We start from the raw sequence: 15,711 nt of genomic DNA on the forward strand, positions 1-15,711 counted from the left end.
GAAAGGAATGCAATTTACCTTTATTTCTCGGAGGGTACCTTTAGTGAGCCTTGTTCTCGGCTTGGGTAGCCTTGGCCTCGGGTTGATCTATATTGGATGACTCATTATTGTCCTTGTGCCAACCTAAGGGTGATTTCCCCTTAAGCTTATACCCCGCTTTATCCTATAACTCGCTTTTAATCTCCAAGATGGCTTGAAAGATGGCATCAATGGTGTCGAACTTGTGAAGTATCAATCATGAGGCAATCTCTCTATTCAATCCCACCTTGAATCGGATGATGTCATAACTCACTTGCTCTCTTCGATGATCATGTTTCAAAATGAGTTGTTGAAACTCATCATAGTAAGCCACGACATTCTTGTTCCCTTTCCTTAAGTTATACAACTTGGCAAGGAGCTCTTGTTGATATCTTTTGGGTAGGTACCTTTTTCTCATGATTTATCTTAATCAAAACCAAGGAGGGGGCTTCCCTTCAACCAAAACATTACCAAAATGCTTAACATACTACCACCATGTAGTAGCATAACCCTCAAAGTAAGCAATCCCATAACAAATCTTATTCTCCTCGTTAAGATCATTGACTTGGAAGACCCTCTCATATGTAGATTTCAATGCAAGAAAATCTTCGGTATCACTCTCACCCTTGAAGATTGGAAGCCCCATATTGATGGTATTTAGCCCTACATCACGGTTTTGGTTCCCTTGTTCATTCCACTGACCAACTCTACCTTCTCGGCTATGAACTTCCCTCAGATCACCATGCCTTCCCCTTATCTCTCCCTCTCTCATGTAAGCATCATTATAAGGCCCATAACCATCATGTTTTCCTCCCCTACCATATCCCTCAACATGGATGGGTTTATTTAGGTTAAGTAGAGCTTGTAGTGGCGGGATAGGATTTGGATAGTGAGGTCTTTGTTCAAGTGGAGTTTGGATGAGAGGGTTCAGTTTGGTGGTGGTATTTGGGTTCCAAGCACCTCTTGTTGGACTTGATGGAGTGGAGGATGGCTTGTTCTACCTTGTTTTCGGCTTCGGGAGTAAAGATAGGTTTGATTTGTGGCAATTGGTGGATATAGCATTTGGTACAAGGTCTCGAGAGTATTAGTTGGGGAAATGTTTTAAAGGATGGAAGGTCAACTGCTTTAACTTTCCACACGTTCTAATATCCCACTCATTGATGCCACATCCGTATCTAATTTCTCAAGACGCACATTCAACCTAGCCACATCTAGAGACATAGTTTCAAGGTGAGCCAAAATGAGATTAATGGCAATATTGTCCATTGTTTAAGCATTTGAAGCCTCGGGTTCCATTGTGGTTGTACTAAAAATAACCCTTCAAGTTATGGACCAACAAGACACCAAATCAGTCCACAAAATCACACACAACAATACAAAACAAATCCTACAAAACAAAACACACGTTAGTTCAAAATAACCTTACTACACTCTCACAAACTTTGTGGTCTCACACTTGTTTTCACCAATGTTTGCAAGTTGGCTTGTAACTCATGGTGAGTTGAAGAGTAAGTCTACTCCTTAGTCGGAATGGATTCTTTGTTTGACGACTTAAGGAAGTAATGCCCAAACTTGAACCAAGAAGTACTATGATTTAAAAATCACAAGCACAAAAGAAACGTAGACATGAACAACGGATTCATAAACTAAGTGACAACCTAGTAGAATTTTACTTGCTTGTTAATTAGTACTAGGATCAATTAAATGAAACTAAGGATCAATAAAAAAGAAAATAACAATCCAAGATTGAGCGTAATTTGGATAGTGAATAGTAAATATAATGATGTGGTGACATGCAATTGGTCACGATCCCACACAAAATTTAATCACCAACTTAAAGTTTAGTCCTTACACAATCTTAGAATGGAAGACAATTAGTATTGGAGGGAAAACACAAGTCTTGAAACCTTTTTCAAATTCAACTCAAAAAGGTGATATTTGACTTGTACTAGTCCCACAAAACAAGGTCCTTGAAATAGGGAAAGTGGTTGAAAAGTTGTTGTCAAGTCTAAGAAGTGATGGGTTCAAGTTCTTTCACCAACAAGCTTTACAACTTTGTCTTACAACTTTTGGGATCTATTTTTACACTTTATTATTGGCTAAGATAAGAGAATGGATGAAGAACAAGATCGCAATAAAAATTTTCAAGAACAATAACAATATCAACAATGTTCCACTCTAAGTCTACAACGACATCACCATTCGGCCAAGAACAACAACATCAACATTCGGCCAACTTCAAGTTAACATCAACAATCTCATCATTTTAAGCTTAAACTTTAGATTTAGACATTAGTGTTGGTGAGAAATAACACAAAACTTGAAACACTCTAAACAAAAAAATTAACTACCAAATCTAGACACACAAACAAGTCTCGGCCAAGAGGTAACAACAACACCAACTCTTGGCCAAGAACAAGAACAACTTCTTCACTTTTTTTTTTCAACTTTCAAACCCAAGATTAATCTTGTAGGAACGAAATCAATGGTGGATTTGATACCAAATGATACAAGATCGACCAAGAACATACTAAATCAAACACCAAAAATAGTCCACAAGCTTAAGAGAACCGAGGACCCTTAGGTGACCACTCTCGAATTCACTATCTAGAATAAGAAAGGAGATAATACATGTGTTTAACACACCAATCAACCAAAAACCCAAACTATATTAGCAACAAAGAGATAAAGAACAATAGTATTACAATAACAATGACTCACGGGTTCATTAACAAGAATAAGAAATCGAAACTTACAATAAGATACAAGATAGATAGTTAGACAAGTGAGGGTATAATCTTAAGAACCCAAGAATTTGATGGACTCTTGGACCCTAAACACTACACACAACAAACACCTAACTCCTACATTGACACAAGAGGGACTTTACCTCCTCTAAACACTAATGTATCAAGCCAACAATGCAAACACAAGTGAATCTTTACTTGCCTAGCCCTAGTTTTGGTTTTGAGTTCACTCTCATGACTTAAAGAGAACTTTGGATGTTACAATGTCTCAAGTTTCAACAATAATCCACCAAGTCCCAAAAACCCTAAGTTGGTCTATTTATATTACATCATAAATAAAAGGTGAAAAGATAAAAAGGCCCTTTAATGACCTAGTGAGCAATAGGCACCTATGTAGTACACATTATGGATGGTTTTAGAGCCTCCTTCACACTTAAAAGAGTGCACTTTATCGATTGCATTCAACATGCTCAAAAACATCCATCTACGAGGTTGTACTTTTATCACCTAGAGAAACATGGCAAGGCCTTTTGGCTGTTTTGCATCTTCAGCACAGGGATGCAGTTGGTTTTGCACAGTTGACTGCTGGGTGTTGATTTGATTTTTTAACAATATTTGTTCGTTATGAAAGTATAATTGGTATAGGAAACATGAGTGTAACAAACTCTTTATGTTTTGAGCGGGAATACACATAATTTAATGAAGAATGCGGATGTAGAATATCAAAATGGAAAGCCCCTCATATCATCTAATAGGTAGATGCGAAAATTTTAATTTTTATTAGCTTACTTTTCCTTTTATGTACTTTATCTTTCATGGTTTACTATATTTCTCCTGGTGCAGTTTGTCCCATGGATTTAGTGTATTATAGGATGGAAAGAGTGGTTGTAGGGGCTCCCTCAAAATGGATGCAAATGCTGAATCCAAGTTTTCTTTTGCATTTTAGTATTTCTATTGAAAATTGAGGAATTATCTAATATAGGATTGATTTTGTTCTCTTTTCAATCTGAAATAGGATGCTCTAGTGGATGATAATGGATTAAAGCCTGAAACAAACTCTGAGAACCCAATCAGACCGTTTGAGCGCAGGTACTTCCACAACTTGATACCAATTATTTACTTAGCTTAATTATTTTGTCAAGTCCTATGTATTCATTTTCATTAGTATGTTATACCATTAGAAATTTTACTACTGATCCACCTATATCTCAAAGAATGAAGTTTTATACAAGAGAAATAAGAGGTAGAAAGAAAGATTTTTTTTCTTTGTTGACTTGAACTATATGCTGATGGCCGTAAGTTTCTCCACTCTTTGTATGAAGATCTTATTGTCTTATTGCAATCTTCATATATATTATCTACCTTAAAAGTGACAATATTAGTTTATGGAAATCTTGTAATCTTAAACTCACAAAATAATAGTATATTCACCGAGAGATTAAAATATCCCTCTTAAATATTGGAAACTTAGTTTTAAGACAGCTCCAATAGGAGAGTTCTCTGGGAAAGTTTTTGGGATCCTTCAGATTCCTTCTTTCTTGCAGTCTATGAAAATCGGTATTGACGAAAATACTTTTACATTTACTTGACAGGTAGCTTTACTCATTAATAAATAGAGCAAATATTGGCATTGAGGACAAGGGTACACTGTGCTTGGTAGTACTTCTAGTGATCTTCGCCCAATATTGGTTGATGCTGCAAAGATGATGCTCAAAGGATAAATTCCACGACCTTATAGTATCCTATCAGAAAATCCGATCCAACTCTGTATATGATCGATAAAAAGCGTTCTAAACTAGATACAGACTAATTAATGTGCTATACTAGATACAAACTAATGAATATCTTTCTGAAACTTTTTTAGTTGTATGGGAGCAAATCTCAAGTTATGTTTTGGATCAACTAGATACATGTTATGTTTCATTGCTAGTTAGCAGATTAATAATTCAAAGATAACATTAATGTGGTTGTTTGGTTAGCAATTTAGAAATATTCAAAAATAATCTTTCTATCTTTTTGATTAGATTAATTATGGGTTAAATAGTGACGATATTATCATCGCTGCTGATTGTTTGAATTATTAGTTATTAAAACTATTGTCACAATTAAATATAAAATTTTGTGGCTAAAACTTATAATATGATAGCTTTAAACTTTAATTAATTAGTTGATCATATTTAACTTCGGTCTACTTAAAATGTTTCTCACATGTACAAGATTAACACACTGACTTTACACCTTCCGAAAAATCTATATATAATATAAAGAAAGGTCACACAATTAAATCGAGTCTTGTTTCCTATAGCTATATCAATATACAATGAATTTTCTATAATCATAAACAAAAATACCCAAAGGTTTATTTATATTTAGCTACAGAATATTTTTTGTACAAAAATATAGTTAAATTATTCAGCTACAAATTTTAAATTGTCACTACTTAACGATGACATATTTTGTGATAAAATTATGTTGTCACTGAATTACAGATTGATTAGAGACAATAAATGAGTGTCACTAATTGTTTATAGTATTAGTGATAAAAATTGAGGTCACAATTAGATATCAAATTTTGTAGCTAAAACTTACAATATTTAACTACGAACTTTAATTTGTCACTATTGAAACAACTTATTTATTATGACGAATTAATTTCGTGTCTAAAATTTTAACTAATTTAAGATAAATAATAATTTGTCACGAATTGAATCCATTATTAGCAACAAAAAATAGTGTCACTGAAAACTTAAAATTCGTCACTAATGGTACTTAATAAGTGAGGACAAAATATTTTTTGGTGGAAAATTTTTGAGGACAAAACTTTGCTACGAAACTTTATGTATCGTCACTAAAAGTATGTGCTTCATGTATTTAGGTACAAAATGTAATTTTTGTCATAAAAAGTCAATAATTAGTGACAAATTTTAGTTTGTAGATAATAGTTTTATAGCTATATATCAATTTTATTGTAGTGTACCTTAGATTTCTATTATTTATTTGTTAATGAGAAAAGTCAACTAAACAGTGTAATCAATAAGTGTGGCTTGGATCCAGAAAATATTGGAGCCTTATTAATGAAAATATTGGAGTTTATACTTATACTTAAAAACTCCTAATATCGGTGTTATCTCCAGTCTTATTGATTTTTTTGGTTGCTATTTTTGTCCTGATATCTTCATCTTCTATGTCAATTGCAATAGTTTTTTCAACTTCTTGTATTTTCTCTACAATGGATTCGATCTCCTCCGTTTCTTAATTTTTACAAGAAGTGTGTATTTTCTTCATTACTTTACTCCAATTTATGATAAAATGTGAATTCTTTTTTCTGTACACAAGTAAAAGATAATTCATTGAAATCAAAATATGTAAGTTACCATGTTCTGAAACATTATAAAGTCGTCAGAAAATACCGATTGACCTTTCAATTTACTTTCCTTTTCAATTTCTAAAGCTTCTCAAGTTAAAAGATAAGTGGGTTCTAATTTTGTTTGTTATATTTTCTATAATATTCTGTGCATATTGGATTCTTTCATTTTTCTTCCATGGTTTCATTGATGAAATTGGTATTTTAATTAATTTATTTCCTTAGAATGTTTTAAGTGTACTCAATGGTTAAGGTGTGACTACAAAAAATAAGAAGACGATCAGTATGTGTCACCCTTGATGGATATTTTTGAATTCCTTTCAGCAAGTGACCTCTTTTTCAAGTACATTTTTGTTCAATTATTTGTGAAATTTCATCTTTTTTCATTGTGTGATCTTTTTATTTTTTTCTATAATACAGCTTGATCTCTTGGTTAATTCTTCATTATCATGCAAAATGTCTATTTCAACATGTGGCTTTATTATTATTATTATTATTATTATTTTTTGTGATTGACTATTTTTTATTGCTCTTTATCGTGCTACATTAGAGATCTAGGTGAAAGTCATATTTTTCTATGATTGTAACCCAATAGCAAGATTTCTGGATAATAAAAATTTTTGCTATGTCAGTATAGTGAAATTAGAAATTTTAGTTTACCTTAATAAAAATTTGCTAATATTGAGATGAAATGGGTGAAATATGTAGAAGATCATATAGAAAATCTTATCTAGTTACTCAAATATATGGTAAAGCTTAAATGAAAATATAATCTGACCTTTTACGATATTAATTGTGAATATGCTGTAACGTCACAATCACGCAAGTATTTTGTAGCTTCAAATAGTGTAACACAATAGTATTCTTTCTTATCAAACACCTCAAGTTCAGAGCTTTAATCGTAATAATACGTAATTGTATAAATAAGTTATTTCTATGAGATGAAGAGGTACATATTGAACTTGTGAATATATAGTTAGCCTGAATAGAAGAAATTTCTGAATTCGAGTAGATTCAAACATGTAAATTACAAATAATACAAATTTTAAGTCACATAACAATAAAATCACAGTGAATTAAAGGAGACAATCCAAGTTAGATTTTCAAAAATAAGCAACTTGAGCTACTTTAGCAATTAGTTTGGTTAACTACGAAACTTAAGGAAAGAGAATATTCAACTAATAAGATTTACAACTAATTTTCTGTTATGAATTGCAACGGTCCAAACAACCTGTGCAAAAACGAAAGTAAGATATAAATTGCGCAAATAAACACTAAACCAGAAAAAAGAGAATAACGAATGTAGAACAGTTTCGACGAAGATCTAAATTTGAGTCAGAATAATATTGGCGACGAAGATCTAAATCTGAGTCAGAATAATATTAGCGTGTTTTGATTTGAAAACGTGAATGCAGAATTCATAAAAGATAAAATAAATATGAGAACCATAAATTTCATTATTTAGCAATGAATAATACTCCTACTGAACTAAAATATTTGCAAATAATTGTTATTGTGTACGGATGTTCATACTAAATCAAAAAATTGATGAACAGATGAAGAAGAACGTTGATGATTCAACACTCTTGCAAAATTCATAGAAGACAAAAATAGGATAACAAAAATTTCATTATTAATTAAAGAAGACTTAAAAGTTGCAGTTTGAGACAACCACAACAAAATTGGTAAAAAAAAATTGAAATTGTAATTCTTTTTATAGAAGAGTGAAATTCATAAACCAAAAAGGACTTCTATGCCATTTGCATTCAGGATTCTTTTGTTATACCCAAAGGTTAGAAAATTTTTTCAGGAAAAGGGCTAGATAGTGGAGGTGTTATTACCAAATAGGACAGAAAAACTGAAAGTCTTATAATGAAGAAAAAAACAAAAAAAATATGCCTGAATGGTTTCATGTCATAATGAAGAAAGGGTAGAAAAATTTGCCGGCAGATTTTTTTGTTTTTGGAACCTTATTTGAAAATAATATTATTTCTATCTATTATAATTTATTGGAGTAAAATAGTTAAAACATGATTTTGTCTAAAGAAAAGTCTTTTAATAAAGGATAAAAAGTTTAAACAATATTGCTAAATGTATAATATGATACGATTATAAAATTTTAACTAACTTAAGACTAAAAAGTATAGAAAAACTTAAATAGCTAGTCCAATAATAATAAAAACAAAATACTAAAATCACTAGCTAATTTATTGAAAACCTAAATTAAAAGTAAAACATATTTTTATAGATTTTTTGCTCTTTTGAAAAATAAGATAAAACTTATCCTAAAATGTGACTCTGTTTTTTGTAATTTTTAAATACCTTTAGAAGTGACATAAAAATTAAAATATCTAATTTAGACCTAAAAAATAAAAAGATATTTAAATATTTAAATGGTGCAAAATCTTAGTTTGAAAAAAAATTAAGTGTTCACAGAATGTCTTTCTTTGCTTGGGAACGTAGAGAGTTTTCAAGCAAAGAAGTGAAAGTAACTGATTTTTAATCTAGCCATTTTTACTCAAGAGTGTAAAATAACTAATAGGAAAGAGTTGCGACAGAGCCCTAATTTTGGGAATCCTACATATCTCGGGTTGTAAAAGAATAGGGTCACTTGTAGTTCTAGTGGGCGTAGGGATGAAAGTATGAGTTAGAGAGTCTAGTGAGATCTCCTTGAGGTTCCTATCTGTGGCTCCTTTTATTACATCATAAAAAATGAAACTAGAAAAGAAAAACATAAGATCCTATCTACTCTATTTGTTTTGACTTTTGCTTGTAGATCTTCCTTTTGGATCTTTAGTTATCACCTCACATTCTTCTGAAGGGTAACTTGATCTTAAAATTTGATTTTCAGATTAGTATTTGAGACTTGAAATTGAAACTTGGAATGACTAGTTGATTCTTCTCCAAATGACAGTTCATAGAATATTCTTGGATGCTTATTTTCTTGATCAAAAGCTAAGAAGATGAATCTTGAGATGCTACCAGCTGCATATGTCAAAGTTGTTTCTAACTATCTTTAAAATTAAATATTCTTCATTCCTCTAACTGAGAATGGATTCCATTCTTGATCATCAAATGTGTGCTTCACAGGAGAACCTGTAATACATAAAAAATGAGCAGACAATGACAAAATGAACAAATTCTTGCCCTAGTTTTGCACTAGAAATTTTTTATGAGTTATTAGTAAAACTATAAATAGCGACTCGAATAAAAAGAACGACAATGATAGATATTAACATAGGCACAAAATTAAGATAAGATACATTTTTTCAATAACGCAACCAAGAAATATTTTTAACATGTGAATGCATGAAAAAGAATTGGAATCTTTGTTTTCTAAAAGGCAATCAGGGGATGTTATTTTCTGTGAAGACTTAAAAAAGAAAAATGGGGCATTTTATTTCCCAAAAAGGCAACCTTTGTAAGTCTTAACCTATGAATAGATGAAAAAATAGGAGGTTTTGTTTTCTAAAAAGGAAAATTAAAGAATGCCATACCCTGTGAATACTTAACAAACCAAAATAGGGGGTTTTGTTTCCTAAAAAAGAAAGGAAACCAGGGGATATTGTACCTTGTGAAAACTTAAAGGGGGAAAAAGAGGGGTTTTGTTCCAAAAAAAAACAACTAAGGGATGTCATATCCTATGAAGACTTAAAGAAGAAAAGTATGGGAAGAAGAAAATAGGGGTTTTATGTCCTAAAATTCAACCAGGGGAGTGTCGTATCCTGTGATGACAAGAGAGTAATACATATCTAGTTTTTCAAATAAAAAAAATAAAAATGCCAGTTTTGAAATTGAGGGACTTGAAACTCTTTTCTTTTATTGTCATGACCCAAACCACGGATCATGTAGGCACCTACCTAATATCTACTCCAGATAGGAAAACCCTTACTACCCAATCATTTATTTAATGTAGAAGTTAAATTCATTTATTTTCAACATTTTTCATACATATATATTTTTAGTTTAATACATTTGATACGTAAAAGTAATACAGAAAATAATCAACAGTGAAACCCCATAAAATATCCTAAACTGGTACATGAACCTAGACAAGAAATAGAAAACTCTAAGACCTAACATCCATGTAAGATCGAAAGGATAGGAGTTGCGGTAGAGTGATCACCTTTGTACTTTAGAAACTCCAACTGACTTATTGTAATGACCCCTAGTTTATTCCCCTGATTTCCATGATCTTTTAGAGTTTAGAGCTTTCCCATAGTAGCTACAAGTCATTTATAACTTTTCAAAACTGTCGGTTCGATGATTGCACGACTTGTTTGGATTTTAGGCTCATTTCCTTATTTTGGAGCTTTTGCTATTTAGCATTTGGTCTTAGATAAAAAAAAAAACCTAGTAAACGACCTCAAATGAGAATTTTGATAGCACCATCAGCTCTGAAATATCGATTTTAGGCTAGGAAAATTTTTTATTGAGGTTTCGAGGCTTTCAGACTCATTTTGGGAAATTAGGCGAATTATGTGAAAAATAAAACTATGGTTGTGGACCCTACACTTGATCGAAATGATCTCAAATGAAATTTTTGATGGTTTGGTTGAATTTGAAATGTCGAATTTGGTATTGTAGGATATTTTATTTGTGCGTATGGGGTTCCAAATGAATTCTGAGCACCCGATCAAAGTTTATTCCGGACTTAGCAAAGTCTAGTGCATGACACCTGATAGGGCTGCTTAAGCACATCTTGGGTTACTTTAGCGCTCGACGTTTTAGCACTCTTGGACTGCATTAGTGGCCGTGTCCCTTTGCTGGTGGTGTTCTTTAGCGCCCAATGGCCGCTAAAGCAGTGCCCATTTTAGCGCCATTGGTGCTGATTTAGCAGAACTCGTTGATGTCGCCAAACTTCTTTAGCGGTCGTGTGGCTGCTTTAGCAATAGGAGCTTTAGCGCCAACATGTCCACTTTGGCAGAACCTACAGCCTTTAAATGCTCTCTTTTCCACTCGAATTTCTATCACTTCTTCCACCATTTTTGCACAAAAGTGGTAAATCATCAACATAGGTTAAGGTGCTAACCTAAATCATCTTGGTCATTTCTCATTAATTTTTTCTTCAATTTCTATCCTAATTCTTGGTAAAATTCTTAGAAATTAGGGCTTGAATATCTGAACTTTGAGGGTTGATTTGAGACCAGAATTGTGCTCCATTTGTGCTCAACTTTTAAGCATAACTTCCTTATCCTTCGAGGGACCTCGGGATGGGTTAAATTTTAAATTTCATTTGTGAGCCCCATGGGCCCATTCTTCACCCAAAATTTGACCCGACCTTAATACAGCAACATGGGTCTCGTTTTACTCCTAACTATGTATAAACTACCATTTTGATAGTGTGATAACATTCTAAAATTGTGGAGTAAAAACAAATAATTTATGGATGATTCAATGGTTGCGGTTTGACTTTAAGGTAGGCTTCTGTCTACTTTTCTTCTTCAGATGATGTGTATTTATGTTGCATGATAGATAGGGGTGTTAGGATGTGATTGTGGGTAAAACACCATGACTTAGCCTAAATTGTGAGTTTTGAGGCTAGAAGGTACTTGACCTTTAAGTTGAAATACTTATTATACTTTTATAATCCTATTACCTTCTCTATAAATAGGGCTAATTCATAGTATAATTATGATACTATGCTATATATGGGATGGAATTTAGGTATTGGAAGCACGATTGATATGATTATCTTAGTTGGGCGGCTTAGGCTATCTTGGAACGGTAATTTAGGTAGATTTGACTTAGTTGCTCATGTTCTAGGAGGAATTTCTATCTTAGAGCTAATTATGACTCATTTAATATCTAAAAGTGAATTGAGATACCTTATCCTAGCCCAAGTAAAAAGCTTGTCTAAAATGGATTTTAGTGATTAGAATTGGGCCCCTCCGGTCTACCTTAGGCCAAGACTTATGTTAGCTTTGTAGACTTATATTTGTATGGTATCCTATTAGACATAGTTGAGTCTAGTGAACCTCTAGTACAAGGTTTCTAAGTGACATGGTGGATTGTAATGTTTTTCCCCATATTATGATGTTATAGTTATGTCAGATATATATTAGGCCTAAGGTTGTGATTATAACGTTATGGTTATTCTAGATATGTATTGAGCCTAAGTCTGTGACTATGATGTTATAGTTATGTCGAATATATACTGGATCCAAGGCCTTAATTATGATGTTATAGTTATTCTGGATATATATTAGGCCTAAGGTTGTGATTATGATGTTATAGTTATGTCAGATATATATTGGGCCCAAGGGCGTGATTATAATATTGGTTGGGTTCCAGGGAGTATTCTATCCTTGTAATGAAATGGTTGTAGTTTATATACACATTGACGCTTCTAACTGTACTTGTTTGAATACTGAATTCTTCCATTTATTCACCTTAAAAATGAATTTCTTCATAATAGGAATTGTACTATCTTAATGAATAACTTATGAACCTTTGAGCCTAAAAATGATGTTTTAGAGATTTGACCAAGATAAATTTCATATATCTCTGGTACTGAATGAATAGGACATTGATGATCATATTGGTGATATAAGTTTTGGTTCAAGTCTGGTGATTGACGATTATTTTATGATATGAGTTCTAGTTCAAATTCAGAAATTGATGATGTTATTGATTATATGATTTTATACACTGAGTTACTTTATGGCATTGGATCAATTATGGTACTGTAAATTATATTTTTGCATTCATTCTTGCATGCGCATTGCCTATCACTAGTATACCCTATATCTATCAACCTTATTGGGGGAGAGGGAGGGGGAGTTACATAGGTATGGGTATCAGTATTGCTTACAGTATATTGCATAGAGCTTGTATCAATCAGCCTTATGAGGTTTACATAAGTATAGGCTCGAACTGTTGTTTGCTAAGTATTGATTGAACCTTTTGAGCTTGTGATGGTGGTGGTCTATGAAAGGCCCGATTAGGTATTATTTGTTCGAACTAGCTAGTTATCTTGTATTGTTATTGTTATTATGGTTAGTTCGTAATAGGTTGATTGTTGGACTGGTATTGAGATTTAAGGTATGATTTTGATTCTTTTATCTTACGATTATATTATTACTCATGATTATCCCATGATTAGGCGTTATGGATTTATACTTTGATATTCTGATTTCTTTCTTTATGGTTGATTTTATTATGGACAATTATCTCATGTATAGATGTGTGAATTAGGTACCTGATTAAATTAGCACTAGTTCCTGGTATTAATCGGTGGCCTTGATATTCTAGTGTGATTACTTATGATGTACCTTTGAGTTTGTTGTATATATGTATACTTATCTATTTATGTAGTGATAATATTACTGTATATCCCTTCTTTTCTTTATTTATTCATGGCATATATCCATCCTTTGACCTTTTATACTAGTATATATCCTTCTTTCGCTCTTCATTCGTATTAACCAATGATATATGGTATAGTGCTAGGGTCTCAGAGTATAGAGGAAATAGAATGTCTTATTCTTATGGTCTCATTAGCTTTATTATGTTAGTTTCTTGGGTATGAATATAATAGTTATCCATGTTGTCTCTTTAGACCTATTATGTGGTTTGTTGGGTATTTAGGTGTAGTTTATATTCCTACTTGCATGCTATTTATATTTGCATTATATTTGGAGATCAGTTGGTAGTTTCCTACTAAGTACGATGTGTTTGTACTCATACTACACTTCTGCAGCATGCAAATCATAGTACCGGTTCTCACCATTATTATGTGTGTCGTGCATAGTAGCTATGGTTTGGAGACATGGGTGAGCTCCTGGCTTTCAGGCTATTGTTATTCTCCATCTCATGTACTAGACTAGTATCTATGTTGTGTTCAGAGATATGTTGTATCAATATATTCATTTTGTACTCCATTTTTTAAGTCTTATTACATTAGAAGCTCTTATCTGATCCCATCAAGTTTTGAGACTATCTTATGTAATCCAGTCTTTCACTATATTTATTTTGTATTCTTTTTTTTCTATTGGTAGTCTGTTACTAGTAGTTTCGGAATGCAAGGGTCGGATTACCTATTGGTTGGTTATAGTAGATTCCATTATGACCTGAGGAATCAGGTCATGAAAAATTAGTATCATAGCCTAGGTTTACCGACATACTGGTACAAGAGCTTAGTTTCTAGTAGAGTCCTGCAGATACGTCCGTAACCTATCTTTATAAGGCTACAAGGCATTCTTACTAAATTTTGTTCTTGATTCCTTATCGTGTGTTCATATTTATATAAACCTCAAGTAGGTCCTTTCGACTCTATCCTTTCCCAAACGAATGATGCGAGGTTGTCGATAGATGCTAAATGACTTCGACATACATTTCCAAAGATTCAATATAGTTTCGTTCCAGGAAGTCAGGGATGGATGTCGAAGATCTTCAGCGTCATTTAGAGGATTTAGTGCTAACCCAAGCCCCAATAGAGTTTGTGATTGTTTTAGCCTTTCAAGATTCAACATAGGGGATCCCAAGTCTTTTTGTGGATACCTCACAACCAGGGATAACATTCATTTCATTGAGCAGTTCTCAGTCCAGTGTTGGCTTTGTTGGTGTTTATCAAGGTTTTTTTCAATTTCAGAGTATGAGATTGTGTTTTTTGAGTAGGCTAGGCATATTCCTATGATATATCCTTCAGAAAAGGTCATGGTGTGTGGGTTTATTATCGGATTAGCATTGCCACTCTGTTTGGTATTGGAGCACTTGATAGTAGCTAGGTTTTTCTTCTCTCAGGTTGTTGAACATGTGAGGGCCACAGAGAGAGCAAGTATTGATACTTATGGAGGTGGTAGTAAGAGGCGATGTCATCAGTATAGTGTTGTTGGTATTACATCCGGGAGTGAGGATTCTCCCGATGAAAGTCAGCTTCACTTGCAGCCTATCTGTTTTGCGTAGGTAGCCTTTCAGACTATGGGTGGCTCTCAGATTAGTCGTGGTGGTCATGCTTACAGATTTACCATAGGAACTTTTAAAGTTTTTGATATGGGTTTTCAGGTCGTGGCGGCCATCCTAGATCAGGAGAGGCAGTATATACGAGTATTCCAGGAGTTTGTTTTGGTTTTGGTGAGATAGGATATTGGTCTAGAAATGTAATGAACCTCTACGTTATTTCCTCAATTTACATGTATTTCTGGCATTTTGAGCCTTCCTGTATCGACTACAGGTCATTTATGACTTGTTGAAACTGTCGGTTTGGTGATCGGACAATTTCTTTGTATTTTAGGCTTATTTCCCTATTTCAGAGCTCCCACTATTTAGGATTTAGTCTCGAACCAAAAATACTAATAGATGACCTCAGACAAAAATTATGACAGCACCATCAGCTCCAAAATGCCAATTTTAGGTTGGGGGCCCTTGGTTAATGTCCCGAGGCTACCAAACTCATTTTGGGCTATTGGGTGGATTATGTGAAAAATAGACTACTGGTGTGGGGCCCACATATAGTTGAAATGATCCCAAATGAAAGTTTTGATAATCCCATTTGATCTGAAATATGGTTTACAATCAAAATTCACTATTAAATCATGTTCATAGGGTTCTGGATGAGTTCTGAGGATCCTTAGCTGGTGC

The sequence above is a fragment of the Capsicum annuum genome, chromosome 9, assembly GCF_002878395.1.
Source record: "Capsicum annuum cultivar UCD-10X-F1 chromosome 9, UCD10Xv1.1, whole genome shotgun sequence".
Lineage (NCBI taxonomy): Eukaryota > Viridiplantae > Streptophyta > Magnoliopsida > Solanales > Solanaceae > Capsicum > Capsicum annuum.